This window comes from Zea mays, chromosome 3, assembly GCF_902167145.1.
Source record: "Zea mays cultivar B73 chromosome 3, Zm-B73-REFERENCE-NAM-5.0, whole genome shotgun sequence".
Lineage (NCBI taxonomy): Eukaryota > Viridiplantae > Streptophyta > Magnoliopsida > Poales > Poaceae > Zea > Zea mays.
Genome location: NC_050098.1, coordinates 67111201 through 67126827, shown reverse-complemented (window position 1 = coordinate 67126827; position 15627 = coordinate 67111201). Strand labels below are relative to the sequence as shown.

Genomic DNA, 15627 nt, shown 5'->3' with positions numbered 1-15627 from the left:
AATTCGAAAACATAGAATAAAGACTCACACAAAATGGCAAACCTAAATTCATGACAACGGTAATTTTGAGTGAGCCATGAATAAAAATGGGGCGTAATTTTAAGTTTTGGCACGAACAAAAGCGACAATAACACTTAAAAAGGAACAATTCGTGTTATTTAATTTTAATCCAAGTTGTGAGGTTCTAATTCAAGAGCACGGTCAAATTTGAGCCAGATCGTTAAAAAAATATAAGACACAATATTTTTTCGAGCACCGTCGACTCAAATGTCTACCAAAATTGGTCCTGTTGATGTCCATGTGATCGCGAGCTGTTTGATAAGAAACCAATTAATAATTAATTATAGTAGAGAGATTAAAACGTAGTATTTATTCTTTTGCTCTTTCACTTTCCTCATGTGTCACGTTAGAAAAAAGAGAGGAAGATGAACGGACGGACGCTTTAGAACCCCATAAACAACGCTTGCCCACACGCTACTGTCTACTTTTGTGCAGACCTGGCCACCACGGTCCATGGCCAGTAGCTGGTCGCCGCTCTCTTGGCCAACAGCTGCCACTGCCAGCCCCTAGCCAGTAGATGGCTGCTGCCCGCGGTGGCCAATGGTTACCAGCGGTGTCTTGGTTAAATCAATCAGCAGCCAGCGTAGTTCTTCCTCCTCCCTTTGTTCCTTAGCGCAGAAGCATCTCCTAGCGTCTTCCTCCTCTCTGGTTCAGCGCAGGAGCAGGGCCACCATGGGCGCTCGACCCCTCCCCCCTTGGCTTCACCTCCCTCGACGGCGCCCTTCTTCCCCAAGAGCAGGGAGCAGCCGCTCCCATCTCCCAGCAGCTCGACCCTACGAGCTCCCCTCTCTCTGCAACCACCAGCTCCAAGTCGGCCATGGGATCTTCGTCTTCCGAAGCGCCCAGCCTCCCCAACTCGACACACTTTCGCCTCTGGCCATGCCCCCTGCACAGCGTCATACTCCCCCATTAGCTCAGCCCCCCCTTTCTTGCACCTCTAGCAGCAAGGGCCTCCATGGCCATGGCTACTCCTCTCAGTGCCCTGCGCACCTTGAGTGTGGCCATGGCCGACCTCCACTCTCCCTTGGTCGGCGCAGGGCCCCCTCTGGTCTGAGCTCGCGCCGGTGAACACCCCCCCCCCATGGTGTGGTCTTTTCCCCGTCCATGGTCACTAGTTCCCTACGCCCTCCTCTACCGACTCCTCCCTCTGTTCATCTCTGTTTTGGGCACCGTCCAGCGCCCCCTCCGCCCACTGCATCGCCGACAGGCTCACCCTCAAGCCAATGCTAGCCTCATCTTTCTCCATGGCGCCCTTCCTTGCGCACAACAGTGAACCCTCCTCGCTGTTCTCCGTGGTGCCCATCGGCTGTTCGACAAAATGCCCGGGTGAGCATTGTGTCGTGGACAGCGCCATGGTGGTGCCCTATGTCCTCGCTACTCGCTGCACAGCCTCGTCTTGCGCTCGCCTACTCTCCAAGCAGCAGCAGTAGCAGCGCTCCTCACGCTCGACCTCGGCAAGGACGAGCAGCCCCATCCACGACACCAAAATTCTTTGGTGAGACCTCGTTGTTCCGTGTTCCTTGATTTTATAAAATAATTGAACTAATAAGCTGTGTAATAATTGTGTATGTCGTTTAATCGCAGCCCCTTGTCGTCGTCGCGCTTCGTCCGTTGTTTCTCGACAGAAAGCCAAACCGACATGCATGCATGCACAACTCCACTCGGGTTTCGGCCAGGTTGTTCGCTTTAGAAAAATTGTGATTTTGTTTTATTTACGGTTCAGCCGATGGCGTGAATATGTGCATGAAAGTATAATTGTATGAATGGACGCGTGTAGAGAATAAAATGAAGTAGAAAAGAACTCGAATGTTTTTATATTTTGATAGGAAAAATATGCGATGAGTTGTTTGATGCGAAGACTAAGTTACAAAATGCGGATTATGTTTTGTGAAATGCATCGATATGTGTTTATGTGAAAAGTGTATTTGTTTTATGCCATGTGATGGGATTCATGATTATATAGGGGGCATATTTATTGATGTGTCGAGTAGTTTAGAAAATGCTAGTTTGCGTGGAGGATGTATTGTTAAGATATGAGTGTCGGAGTTCATATACTAATGGTACGCTAGGCGGGCGGTGTTCCAAATAAATTAACCGGTTAATGTGGTAGCTATCGTGCGTGATTTATTGTTAGTGAGTAGTTGAATTACGAGTTATGTGAGGATTATGTTAGAAACTAGTATGTGGCGTGTAACTGTGTTCGTGTTGTAAATAATAGATCAGTAGGTATTGTTGGTGTCATTAGCAAGTGAGATGATTCCTGTTGTGCGATAAATTTTGAAGGACAAAGAACATGCGTATGGTGTCGATCAAGTTAACCGATAGGTTCCGTAAATATGCTTGTGGTGCTTTATGTGTGTGGTAAGATCGATGCCTTGTCGTCGTAGTCTCGGGAAATTTTCGGAAATGTGCTGGTGCTCTACTAATGGGGTTGAATGTACTTATGATGTGTTACAATAGCTGTGTGTCGTGCAAGTTATTCAAAAATGGCGAAAGGTGGTGTATGTTGGCAATTGGAAAATAGTCACGTCATTAGCCAATAGCCAAGCTTATGCCGAGATTTAAAAGATGGCAATTTGACTTGAAATCATGCTTATATAGGTGTGTGGTTAATAATAATAATAATAATAATAATAATAATAATAATAATAATAATAATAATAATATTAATAATAATAATAATTTTTGGCTTGTGTAGTGAGGTGATGACATGCCTAAGTAGTCATCACTTCCTCTATATATTTGAGTTGGGTCAATGCGCATTATGTGTTCATCGAGATACACTTCGCACCTAGTGTAGGGTTGTGTTCAAGACGCTGAGTAGACACTTCAAATAATCAAGTAGGAGTCGATTGCGTTAAATGATTGTTATATATATGTTGTGTCTCGGATTGTGATAATAATAGGCTAGCCGACGAGAAAGTTGTATAGTAGGCTATGTCGCTGCTCTAGTTAGCCGAATTGTTAGATGGCTTTTGGTTAAGCTCGTAATCACGGTGAAATGCTTGTTGTGGTCTAAATGTGTATGCTTATGGTCACAGATGAAAGGTAGTAGTGTTCATGTAATGTCTAAGTTAAAATGCAAATCAGTGTGTAAAGGACGCATCGATAAACATATATATACCGGGTAAGATTATTGTGGTAGATGCGTTTTTAATTGTGTATGGAAATTCTAGGCACGAAATGACTTGGATAAAAAGTTAGTAAGTCAACTTATTGGTCCTAATTTGATTGTTTCAACTCTAATAAATGGTAAAGTGTTAAAATAATTCAAGTCTCTATAACGCGGCAATTCTTAAAGTAAATGTGAGCTGAAAATTGTTAGTTGCTGTTTTGGACTGCACGCACCGTTTTCGTCGTGCTGTAGGTTTGATGAACTAAATTATGTTTTCTGTAGAAAAGTCATATAGAAAAGTTGTAGATAACCTTATTATGTTGCTTGTATTAAAATTGGACAGCCATAAGTCTGATCGTTTAGAAGTTATGCTTTTCACAAATTCCGTAACTAAATCTGTCCAATTTCTGTACAGATTTCAGAGATTGCATTGTTTGCTTAAGTTAATGTTACAATCTATTCATGGTCGTTACAATAAAGTTGTATATTATTTTCTTATCTTTCTTGTGTTAAAATTTCATAACCATAGGCCTAATAAATTAAGAGTTATGAATTTTACAAACTGGTTGCTGTGTTCTGTCCACTGTCAGAACAGATTTCAAAAACTGTATTGTTTGATTTAGTTAAGCATTGAAGCACTCCTTGATGATTATAAACGTTGTGTAGTACTTTTGCTGAGCTTTCTAAAATGTCTTGGATCACTCTTTTTGGTGATCTGAAGATTAAGTTATGGATGTTTAAAGTGGAAAGACTGAATCTATCCAAGTCTGGACAGCAAAGTCTTCTAGTGTCTTTTATCCTTAATTGCATATTGAATCACCTTGAGATGTTTATAAATGATTTGTAGAGAATTTCATTAGCTTTCCATAAAGTCTAGGATTACCTGTTTTGGATGCATGATTCTCTGGTTATGAAGGTTTGAAACATAGAGCCTAAATCTGTCCAACCTGGACAGAGCTGTTATTTTTGCACAATTCAACCTTGCTAAGCGTCTAATCATGTTGAGATGATAATACCAAAGATGTAGAGCGTTTCATAAGCTTTCCAAAAAGTATTTGTTCACAATTTTTGGATAAATAACGTGTGATTGATGACTGAAACAAACAAGTAACTACTATGTTGCTATCCAAAAATCTGCAAGTGCTCATTTGATTGTTTAGTTCACCCTTTTGGCTAAAACTGCTTAGTTAGCACATAACAGACATAGACTTGTAATGGATAAACTTAGGTTAACATGCGTTCCATGATTAATGTGCTTGCTTGCTATAGTTGGTTGTGGATAGGAGTTCCGTAGTTATTGATGCATATGTCGTATTTAAACTTACGTTGTCTTGGTGGCTCTTGTGTGGTCAATAGGAGAACCAATGAATGATTAAGGTGAGCGTGGTAAATGCGTGTACTTGTGATGTCGTATTTGTGTTGCGTAAATATATAAAATGTTTGTCGTCTTTTTAATGGTGTTAATGTTGAACGCCGATAATGTGTAGATAACTAATGCTAGCGTGTGGTTGTTTATGGTGTCTTACAATTTAATGTTAGTTTGCTACCATGTATTTAATGTCTTGTGATATATTTCATCATAGTCATACATATGCATCCTGCATCTCATTTAGGATCGAGAGATGGTGATCGTGCGGGATAAAGGACATGGAGTAGAGCTGACTCCAAGACGGTGTTGGCAGACGCCTTGAATATGGACAGACAGAACAAAGGCCAGGATAGGAGATGCTCGCCAAGCGAGTATCCCCCAGCAAACACTATCTAGTGTTGAATTCCATGCAAGCCCCGGTTTTATGCATAACCGTTATATATATGCTATTTTACTACACTTAATGTTTGTAGGCTTGTACCGTGCACTTAAGTGTAGGAGTTGCTTGAAACCCTAGTTGCATGAACTCAGGATTCCTTTTGAGATGGATACTAATATGCTATGTCGAGTAGCTGCTATGCTAAATCAGGATCTCGGTAGAAGTCGAGTGATTTTTTAGCACTCGCGCGAGGTCAAGAATTGGTTGTATCCATTTTGATAACAGAATGATGATGGTCTGTGGACACGGATCCATGGGGATGCGTTGTCTATGAGACGAAATTGGAATAAGGATTAACGTGCGGAAACCCTTTGTCAAGCGTTTGAACGTACTAAACACATGTCGGGAAATATGGTAACCGGTAAGCCTAGTACCTGAGTGAAGCCGGGCGCGGACTTTCCCCCTCACTTGTCCTGAGACGTGATCTCCCATTCCGGATATGGTGGGTACAAGTGCGGCCACTGCACGGCGGCAGCCGGGGTTAGTGGAGCATTGTATGCCAAGGCGGTGAGCCCTGGCCGCGAACGGGGGATCGATGGGGACAGTTGATATGTGTGGGGACGGAGTGCCCCTACATGTCGTGTGTTTAGGTTTACCTTGCAAGGTTAAAAACTCGATTCAAATCGTCTGCTTCTCGTAGCTAATGAGACTACTTGATCCATTGTACTGCATTGAGTAATAAGTGGAAATGAGGTTACTTACAAAGATGTTGGTTGACTAAATTGCTTGATACCATGTATGGATAGTTAGGTACTCATCTAGTCTAAATTATTATTCTAGAACTTGAAAAGCTAAAACTTGTTTTTAGACTCAGCTAGTGCTTTTGGCAAACCAAACCCCTCAGCCAAACAGTCGCATGGTCTAGAGGTAGAGGAGTAGACTCCAAACACCGGGTAAGTCTAGCTGAGTATTAGTATACTCAGCCTTGCTTGTGGCATAATTTTTGCAGGTACCTCCTTGATTTGGTTGATGGTGTGACTTGGCCTCCATCCCTGCCACCGGGATAGACGGTCGAGTGGGTTGCTGCTTCCGCAGGAGAGGATCAGGAGGAGTAGCGTGGCTCGGCTTCGCCATGTTACTCGGTTTTCTCCGTTAGTTATTTCCGCTGCATTAAAACCTATGGTTACTATTTCTGAAACTCCGATAATGTAACCACTATTGATACTAATTACATTTATGGTGTTATGCTTTATTGTATTTCTCTGTGCCTCACCTTCGAGTGAGCTAGTGGTATTCGATCCTTGGTAAGTGGCTGTATCGGACCAGATCTGAGGGACTGACGGGTTATTTCGATTTAAGTGTGCCATCACCTCTAAGGCGGGACTAGGGCACTTAAGCTGGAATAATTTGGGCGGTTCTGCCACATCAGACCACGCCTTCATATCACACACACCTTCATCTCAAAGCCGAAGCCTCCTGTACCAGTCTATGTTATGCTGAAAAACATGTTAGTTAAGTTTTTGAGGACCTTCGGAAGAGGAAGGCCCCCTACAACGTTAGGGTCCCTGGTAAAGTTTTCCTGCGTTCCTTACAAACTAACCCTCGATCCACTATTCCACTAAGCCATTGACATTACGCATGACCCCTGGGGTAACCCTAAATCAATCCCACGGTCCTTCCCTTATTGAAATAGTACCTGTGGCAGAGGAAGGGGCGGAGGGGCTTACCGGCGGCGAGATGGCTCCGGTGAGGGGTCTAGGGAGGTCGGGGAGGTTACGGTGGTCACGTCGAGGTACTGGTCGGCGTCGGAGGTGGTCGAAGTCGGCTGGTTCACGTGCGCAGGCGGGGAGTTCATCGGCGGCGAGTGCTCCGGCCTGCTCACGGCGAGATAGTTCAATTGGTTGGCTCGGGAGGCTTGACCAGGTGACGCAGAGGCGGTACGATGAGGAATTGGAAAATGGCGCAGAGACTTACCCGGTCTACGTTCGCCGGTGAGCGGAAGAAGCCCGGCGAGGGTGATTCGGAGTCTCCAGCGAGGTTCTGCTGGTTTGAGGGATTAGGGAGCTTCACGGGTCTCTGGCGAAGCTAACCGAGCTGATATCATGGACTAGGGATGGCTCGGATGGGATGGCCACGGTGGCCGAAGCTCGGGTGGCTTGGCGGACGGTGGCGCTTGCTCTCTGCGGCGATCTCCGGTGATCTCCTGCTTGGGTGAGGGTGAGAGCGGGCGAGGTGATACGGCTGAGGTCGTGGTGGCACTTACAGGCGGGGTGAGGCACAGGAGCGTGGGGAGGGGTGACCACACGCGGGGGCGCGCGCTACCGCGGCCAGTCCACGCTCGGCCGACCTGACACGGCGTCGAGCACGTGGCTGTTTGCTTCTACCCGAGTTTAAACGTCCATAGGTTACAAATCTTTGCGTATTTGAGCATGATCACTATACAAGATATGCTCCCTGACGTAGCTTTGTCGTTTGTGTGTGGAAGTCGAGCGGTTTGGGGTTGTGTACAGTGAGTTGTCGCGTCGCCAAGATGTCAGTGTCACAAGGTCGTGTCCCGAGGTAAATCCATGCCAAGATTATGTCAAACGGCTGAGGAAGGTTCTCAAACTTCGCTAGGGTGTGTTAAGGGAAATTTGGCGCCACTTTGTTATTTGGACCAAGTGGATTCAAGTTTTGGAATTTGGAGAACAAACTGATCTTTGCGAGGAGGTTAAATTTTAGAACTTGGATTTTTCTGAATTTCCTATAAAGGTTTTGCTTAACGGGCTGTTTTGGAAATTTTACAAAATCCCAATGATCAATCTTGCTTACTACACTTTGTAGTTTATTTAATGAACTATAACTTTGTCAATTGGTCCATATTAAGATTTTGTATTTTCCAAAATCTTTTTTCTAATTCCCTTTTTGTGCTTAAATGGCCAAATTGGATAGTGTTAGTGTTTTGGATGCTTTTCTCACTTGAGGTGCATGATGTATTTAGAGTATGTTTCTTGAGTTGAAAAATACTTAACTTAGGCTTTTAATCCCTGAAGCTTTGGTGTCTCTTGCCTTATTAAAGCCACATGTGATAATGGTCACAAGATGGGGTACTGGGAAAAACCCTAAGTAACACTGGGGTGTTATAGTTACCTTTGGCTATGTTCACAACACAAGAACTGTGACGGAACCTCCCAAGTAATTAGGCCCACCTACAGTTGTCCTTATCCAACAGACATCAGACAACCCTGTAGATGTTCCTGAATCACTCGACAAGTTCGGTATCTTCTTTCTTACCTTACCAGGAACGTTTCACCCGTCTTGCAGACATTACAGAACATCGGAGATAAAGAAATGCGGAAGCTTTTACATAAACTTACATTTATATAGAATGTAAGATCAAGTTACTTATTACAGACCAGAACTAAAAGCGAGTGCAGAGTAGTAATATTTTACAAACCAAGGGAGGCACAAACTCCTCCCGATAAGCTATAAACAAAAGATCCTATGTGGAGGACCGAGTCCTCCCGCACTTCAGTCTTGTTTTTCCTCATTTGGTACCACCTTGGAGCAAAAGCAACAAAAATTTGTCGCTTCCTCACCTAAAAACAACAAAGGGATAAACCCTGAGTATGGAATTACTAAGCAAGTCTTACCCGACTAAGGAAAAGACTCTCAAGGGTATGCTGGATAAATAGGAGTCAAGGGGAGGCTTTAGCAAGAATCAACTTAGATAATTTTGCAGAAATAGCTTACTAAAGTGGGTCCTTACTTTCAATATTTTAACGCCAGATTAAATATTTAATAGACTCTGTTTGCATCTAGTCTAATTTCATCATCTCATCAATACAACATCATTTTTATCCATAGTGTTCACATCTTGACTTAGGTTGTAGGTCGGAGCTCAAGTCTCCACTGTCCGGGGATATAACGGCGATCCGAATCGATTTACTCAGCTGAGGATTTCTAACCACACGACATATGTTTCTCGTAAACCTTGATGTCTACTATTCCCACGGATCCTCCACTGCATGAACAGGTCCGCGCCACCCGAGAGTACACCACCCCTTTTAGGCGATCCGTTGCCAGGAGGGTACGTGCCACTCTCGCCATCTCTCCACGCCCAGTGCGCGATTGTCTTTTCATGTATGGAATAGCCGGGTTCAAGCTTACCCTGTCCCATTCTCAGGGCATGTGGCTAGATAAGATAGTCCTTGATCAACAGGCCTACATACGCATCCAATCCTTAATTGACCCAGGCGGAGCATCACCTGTTCCTAGCCCAAATCTCGATTTAAGTATTTCCATCCTTAGGATTGTGTCTGTTCCTTAGGATGAAAAGAGCATCACAGGGAACTTTGCAGTAAGATCCCACCATTGCTCCAAATGAAAATATTCTTGCAGGTAGAAGTCATCCTTTCTCGAGCTAGGCTAAGGACAACCTCTATCCACAAGATCTAAGCAGGGCTAAGCATTCTTGTAAATCATATTTTGATACCTCACCAGAAGTATCTATAAAGGTATGGATATCAAGGAAAGTAATGCATCAAAGGGTTTCAAGCAACTCCTATAAACTTAATGCACATTTCACTAGACTTAAAGTGTGCGAAAAGTATTTAAAAACACAAGGAAGGGGTTGCATGCACCGGGGCTTGCCTTTGTTAGTAGGTGAGTCAGGCTCGGACTCGCAGATGTCGAAGTAGAGACAAGTCTCTGCCTGAGATTCCAAAGGTGGTGATGTCTTTTCTTCAGTCACTTCACCCTCTTCTCCGTTTTCTAAATATAACCATATAGGTATATATATAAGAATGAATGCCATGTAATGCAAACTATCACAAAGAGAGGTGGAGAACAGAAACACTACAACTAAAGCACATGACAAGAATACACCTATTTCTTATCGCTCGATTAAAGTGACCAATTTGAATTCACTTAGGTAAACCAGGGAATTAATCCAACTTATATCTCATCCAAAAGCTTAAAACTTCTTAAGCAACTTTATCTCTTTCCTAGATAAACTTATCTCCTTTCCAAAGCACTAACCCACACTGAACTGCTATTTCAGCTAACTGAATAAAATTCAGTCACAGTCACTCTGGCAGTCCAGTTTTGGACAGCTGTTATTTCCTAACTTACTTAAGGAGATTTGTTCCTTATAACATGGTCTTTCACTTTGCTATAACACTTCTACACTAATTCTTCTTGGATTAATAACCACAAGGACCCAAATTAAATAAAAACACACAAATTCAGACTTAAATATTATTCTAAGTCTGAATTCTAACACCAGACAGTCCACCTTTTGGCTACTTTTACTCCCAAATTTATGTGAAATCAGGTCCATCTCACTTTAGAAAACTTGTTCACTTTACTATGGTCTACAACTTTGCTATGGAACCCTTAATCCAAAACCCCACGAATCAGTCACAAATGAATTCCAAACTAGGCATCCTGCTGTAATTCAGTTTTCAGAACTGAATAAAAATTCAGTTATGTGTCCAGCCTGACAGACCAACTTTAGCCAACCCTTTTCTCCAATTTTTACAAAGCAACAGACCAAGCTCACATAACCAAAGTTATTCCTTAGATATAGCTCTACTACGTTGGTATAGTACCCCTGGGCTGAAAACATACAGAACAATTTTTATGAAGCACCAAAATGGAGCTCAACACACTAAAACCTAGTTTCAGCCTTATGCACTAAGTCTGGGATCCAGAAACCTGACAGCCTATATTTGAGCAAATTTCACACCTAGTTTAGAGCAACAGACAGTGGTAGAGTTCAAGAACTAACTTGTGTGAGCTTCATCGGCCAACAAAGATTACTGAACAAGCAACGTGGACACTACCTGCTGGAGTTACTCTGCTACAGCAAGGTGAAGTTCCACTGACCCAAACCGAAGGGCACTGATCAAGGGCAGGTTTCACTGAATATATATAGGCAAAATGGTCCCTGATCTTTGCCCACAACTCGGTGAGGAGATAATACCAGGGTGCCAACACTGCATGGCTGACATACTTGCATGTTTGACACCTACTCCACACAGGTTTACAATTCCAGCCCATAACATTGTATCTGGTCAAGCTCACAGCCCAAAATATCCCACTGGTTCACTGGATACAGACAGAAGCAAAAGTAGATAAGAACTCCACCGTGGCCAAGCTCAAACAAGTCCAAGTTGATATTTCTAAAGGGGTGAAGCCACTAGAACTGCTGCTGTCCAGCACACCCCATTAAAGATTCATTAGATGAGGTCCCCCTCTCATTCACTGCTTCACAAAATAGGTCAAAATTTGGATATTTTTTTGTAGATCTGAGGCCACTAGATCTTCAGTTACTTATCTCTACTTGATCTCTATCCAAAACTCGAGCAACACTAATAGAGAGGAAGTGATCTTCTTCAGATTCCTTTTGACCAACACTGAACTACCACAGCTTAACAGAACCCCTCCTTCCACCCTTTCATTTCTTCTACTTCCAAGCAACATCACGGAATCAATCTTGGTGAACTTTGTTCACCAACTAACCCTCTAACTTATCTCCACAGAGGCCATAGACTTATACCCCTTGGATCAACCACAAATTAACTCTAAAATCTAGGGAAAACACTAAACCAAAACCACAGTCACTGCATCAGACCTGATCTGCACCAATCTGACAGAGGTAGTTTGAACACCTTTTTCTCCCAGTTTTGTGCAGCATCATGTCCACCTCACTATATAAAACTTGTTCACTGTACTCTGGTCTTCAAATGTGATACAGAAAATTTAGCCTAAAACCAAATGGATTAGCCACAAATGAGCTCCAAAATTAGTACCTTTTACTGAATTTCGGTTTCAGTGAACTGAACAAAAATTTCAGTCAAAGCAACCTGACAGCCCATCTTGGAGCTAACTTCTCTCCCAAATTTGTGTAGCACCAACCCAGTAGTGCTTAAACAAGTTTGTTCTCCTAGATATGGTCTTAAAACTTGCTGCAGAAACTTTGGTTCAAAACCACCTAGAATAGGCACTACACAGCTCCAAAACTGCACTAAAAACATTGATTTCAGACTTTCAGTTCTGAATAAACTAAGTCACCAACCACCTGACTGGCAAACTTGGAGCAGCTGTTACTCCAATTTTCGTATAGGATCATGTCCATTACCTTTAAAGAAGTTGTTCACCAATATATGGTCTTCAATTCTTCTATAGAAACCTCAGTCCAAAACCTTATAGAACAACCACAAAAGGGCTCCAAACTTGGCACCATACAACAAATTTCAGATTTCAGAACTGAACCAAATTCAGTTATAGGAATGCCTAGCAGCTGATCTTTGGGGGCATTTTTATCCACTTTTTATGTGGGAACAAGCCAAAGTCACTTAAAGAAACTTGTTCACCATCATATGGGCTTCAACTTCTCTATAAATACCATAGCACAAAATATTATAGAACAGCCACAAATAGGCTTCAAAACTGCTATCAAAACACTGAAATTCAGTTTCAGTTACTGTTTCCAATCTGAAAATTCAGAAATACAGCAGCACCACTTGGAACCACTCTTTTTCCTGGGTTCCAAATGTTTATAGGGGCAAGTTGCTTAATAAAGTTTATACTCCTATAGTTCCTCTACAAGTTTGATATAGTAACCATTAACTAAAACCTCTTGGATTCCAAACTACAATAGCCCAAAGTTTGCTCCAATTGCTGAAATTCAGAATTTGAATTTCACTAAGTCTGAAATCTACAATTTCTGACAGCTCTACTTTGGACTAGTTTTTCTCCAAGTTCCATAGAGTGTTAGGGCTAGGTGACTTAACCAAACTTGTACTCCTCATGTAGCTCTATGACTTTGTTATAATGATCATCTTCAAAATGGTTATAGATCAGAAGTTACAAGGGTCCAAAGTTGTCTAGTTTATATTATTTTCAGCAATTCCAAAATGAACCCAAAACTGAATTTTTGTACTTAACTCCAAATTCTTCCACACAACTTATGAATCTCCAAATAAGAAATATATCCACTTTTCCAAGCTCTACAACTTTGATATATGGACTTTTAGCTAAATCCTTCTAGATCTTGAATTCCCCTTTTGGGCTAGTTTTAGGGTTTCAAATGAGTTTCATTTGTGTTTCAGCTTCTTCTAGGGATTCATCCCTTTGATCCCTCCACCTAGAGCAAAGTTACACTCTAGCTCAAGATCCAATCTTTGATACACATAGCTCATATCCAAAATGTCCTGGTTTAGAATTTCCTTTACTTAACCATCTATTCCAAGCAAAGCTCAAGTTAAGGTTTGGAGTTATTCTAGCTTCTTAAGTGCTTCTTCCACTTGACCATCATTCCAAAACAAGGCTACTCTAGGCTCTAAGACTTACCTTTAACATTTAAGACCCCAAGCCAATTTGTTACTTGCTCAAGAGATGATCTTCCCTCATTTTGCTTAAAACAGGTCCTTAACTAAGTCCACTACTCAACACACAACATCACACTTTTTGTAAAGTTTTAACCTAGTAAATGCATTCTAGGTGTAACAAGCACATTAATGCAGATGCTTATGATGACATGTCAGAGTTTTAGTTTACGTAACACCAGGGGTGTTACAGCCTTCCCCCCTAAAAGAAATCTCGTCCCGAGATTTAAAAGTCCAGGCTTAGTAATGGAAAAGGAAATGTGTCACAAACTTATTTCCCAATTTCTCCTACCAAACAGGGGGTGTGCCACTGTTGGTTTAAAATTCGCAAACCTTAAGGTTTTCCAAAAACTCAAAACTTAGGGCAAGGGCTTTGTCTTCTAAATATCCCTCTGACCATCTACATGGCTTCATCTTCTATGGGGTAGTTCCACTGTACTCCGTAAAACTTGATATCTTTCTGTGTTTTATCCAAGATGTTGCATCTAATTTGGATAAAGTCTATCCATTTATCCAAACTCACATGGGAAATCAGGTGATACCATTTCATCACGAAACATAATTAGAAATTATGGTCTCAGCGTGTGCTAAGTCATTTATCCGCACACGTGCATCCACAGGGACTATCCAAAGGAATAGCCATTTTAACTCTTGGGATTCGACAACGGCTATAGATATTAAAAGTTGCTTCTGAAACAGGCAGTCGTTTCTTACACCATAGTCATAGAAAAGCTCGCATGTTACATGATCCAGGTGGAACAGGAAAACTCTTTCCAACAAAGTTTAACCTGTTTTTATTACCAAGCAGGTCTATCTTACACCTACCTTACTACATTGATCTACTTCGCTACACTCCCAGTTACCTACTACATCTTCTCTAGCTACACCACCTGCCAGATGCTTGTTGCCATCCTTCCAAGGAACCCTTAGTCCGCTGGTGCAGGAGTAGGATAAAAGGCAACATTGAGCCTATGCACTGTTTGCAGCAGATGGTTGACAAGCCGTTGTGCTACTTGAAATTCCATTGGATGAGCACTATTCAATTCCTGGATCGCCTGATCTTGATGGCTTATGAAGCTTAGGGTTTCCTTAAGGTCTTCGCTAACAGCAATAACATCCAAGCGAATTTCTTCTTGTTGCTGACTCAGAACTTTTGATTTAGAATGAGCATTAACTAGCTGATGCTCAAGCTCCTTAATGCGATTCTGATCAGCTTGGTGTTGCGTCTGAAGTCCTGTCACCGGATGCTCTAGTCCAATAATCTGTTTCGCTTGAACCTTTGTTTCCTCAAGTCGTTCTTGTGCCTGGGTACAAGCCCTATTCTTGGCCATTTCCATCATCTTAAATGCTGCATAACTCCCAGTGTACAACTGCTGCCACTTTTGACGACTGTGCCCTCGAGTAAGTTGCAACTCTAGCACGACCATCAATACTCGAGCAGATTCCGATTCTACAGAATCCTGCCCAATAGGAATGCTTTCCAATAATCGGGCCTGGTGATGATACACCAATGGGTCACTTAAAGCAACTGCAGGGAACAACCTCATAGATGTGGCTTGTATTTCTTCCCATTTCTGGTAACAAATGGTTGTTAGCGCCTCTAAGGCAGCTACCTGAGCACCCTCCCAAGGAGTCATTCCTTCAGCATGGAACATCCAATGTGGCCAAGATGGCTTTCTAGCACGTTTTGGAATACGCACTACCACCTCATACCATGGTTGTCCTCTAAGAACAGTGCGCGACCACTGGTACTTGGGTGTTTCGATATATCCGACTTCTTGAAGTAGTCGCCACAGGACCACTGGAACACCAAAATCTCGTAGAAACTCTCCAACTCCGGTAGGGGCTTCTTGTTGATTCATCTTCAGAGAAGAGCAACGGAACACTCTACTTACTAAAAATGTATGAACAAGGTAGCTATATAGGGGGTTTAATTTAAAGTTTGTATGACATGATGCATGTGTAAATACAGAATCAACCTTAGTTGATTCATCCTTCTATACGTTGCACTCTTCCTATCTGGTCTTTTAAGATAAACTCTTCAGAATACTTAGGTAAGAAAGGAAGAAAGTTTCTAGGTAAGAATTTTAGAAAATCCTTTTGAAGATGCCTCATAATATCTGCAAAGAAGGGCTACGCTCCGATACCAGCTGTGACGGAACCTCCCAAGTAATTAGGCCCACCTACAGTTGTCCTTATCCAACAGACATCAGACAACCCTGTAGATGTTCCTGAATCACTCGACAAGTTCGGTATCTTCTTTCTTACCTTACCAGGAACGTTTCACCCGTCTTGCAGACATTACAGAACATCGGAGATAAAGAAATGCGGA

At 42.4% G+C, this 15627-nt stretch overlaps 1 long non-coding RNA gene across 1 annotated transcript; it reads left to right on the top strand.

Moving 5' to 3' along the window:
• The first annotated feature begins 552 nt into the window (after positions 1-552).
• Positions 553-5283, top strand: LOC118476667 (uncharacterized). Its single transcript, XR_004857156.1, has 3 exons — positions 553-1555; positions 1645-1736; positions 4789-5283. It is a non-coding gene; the product is annotated as an uncharacterized lncRNA (long non-coding RNA).
• Positions 5284-15627: the final 10344 nt, after the last annotated feature.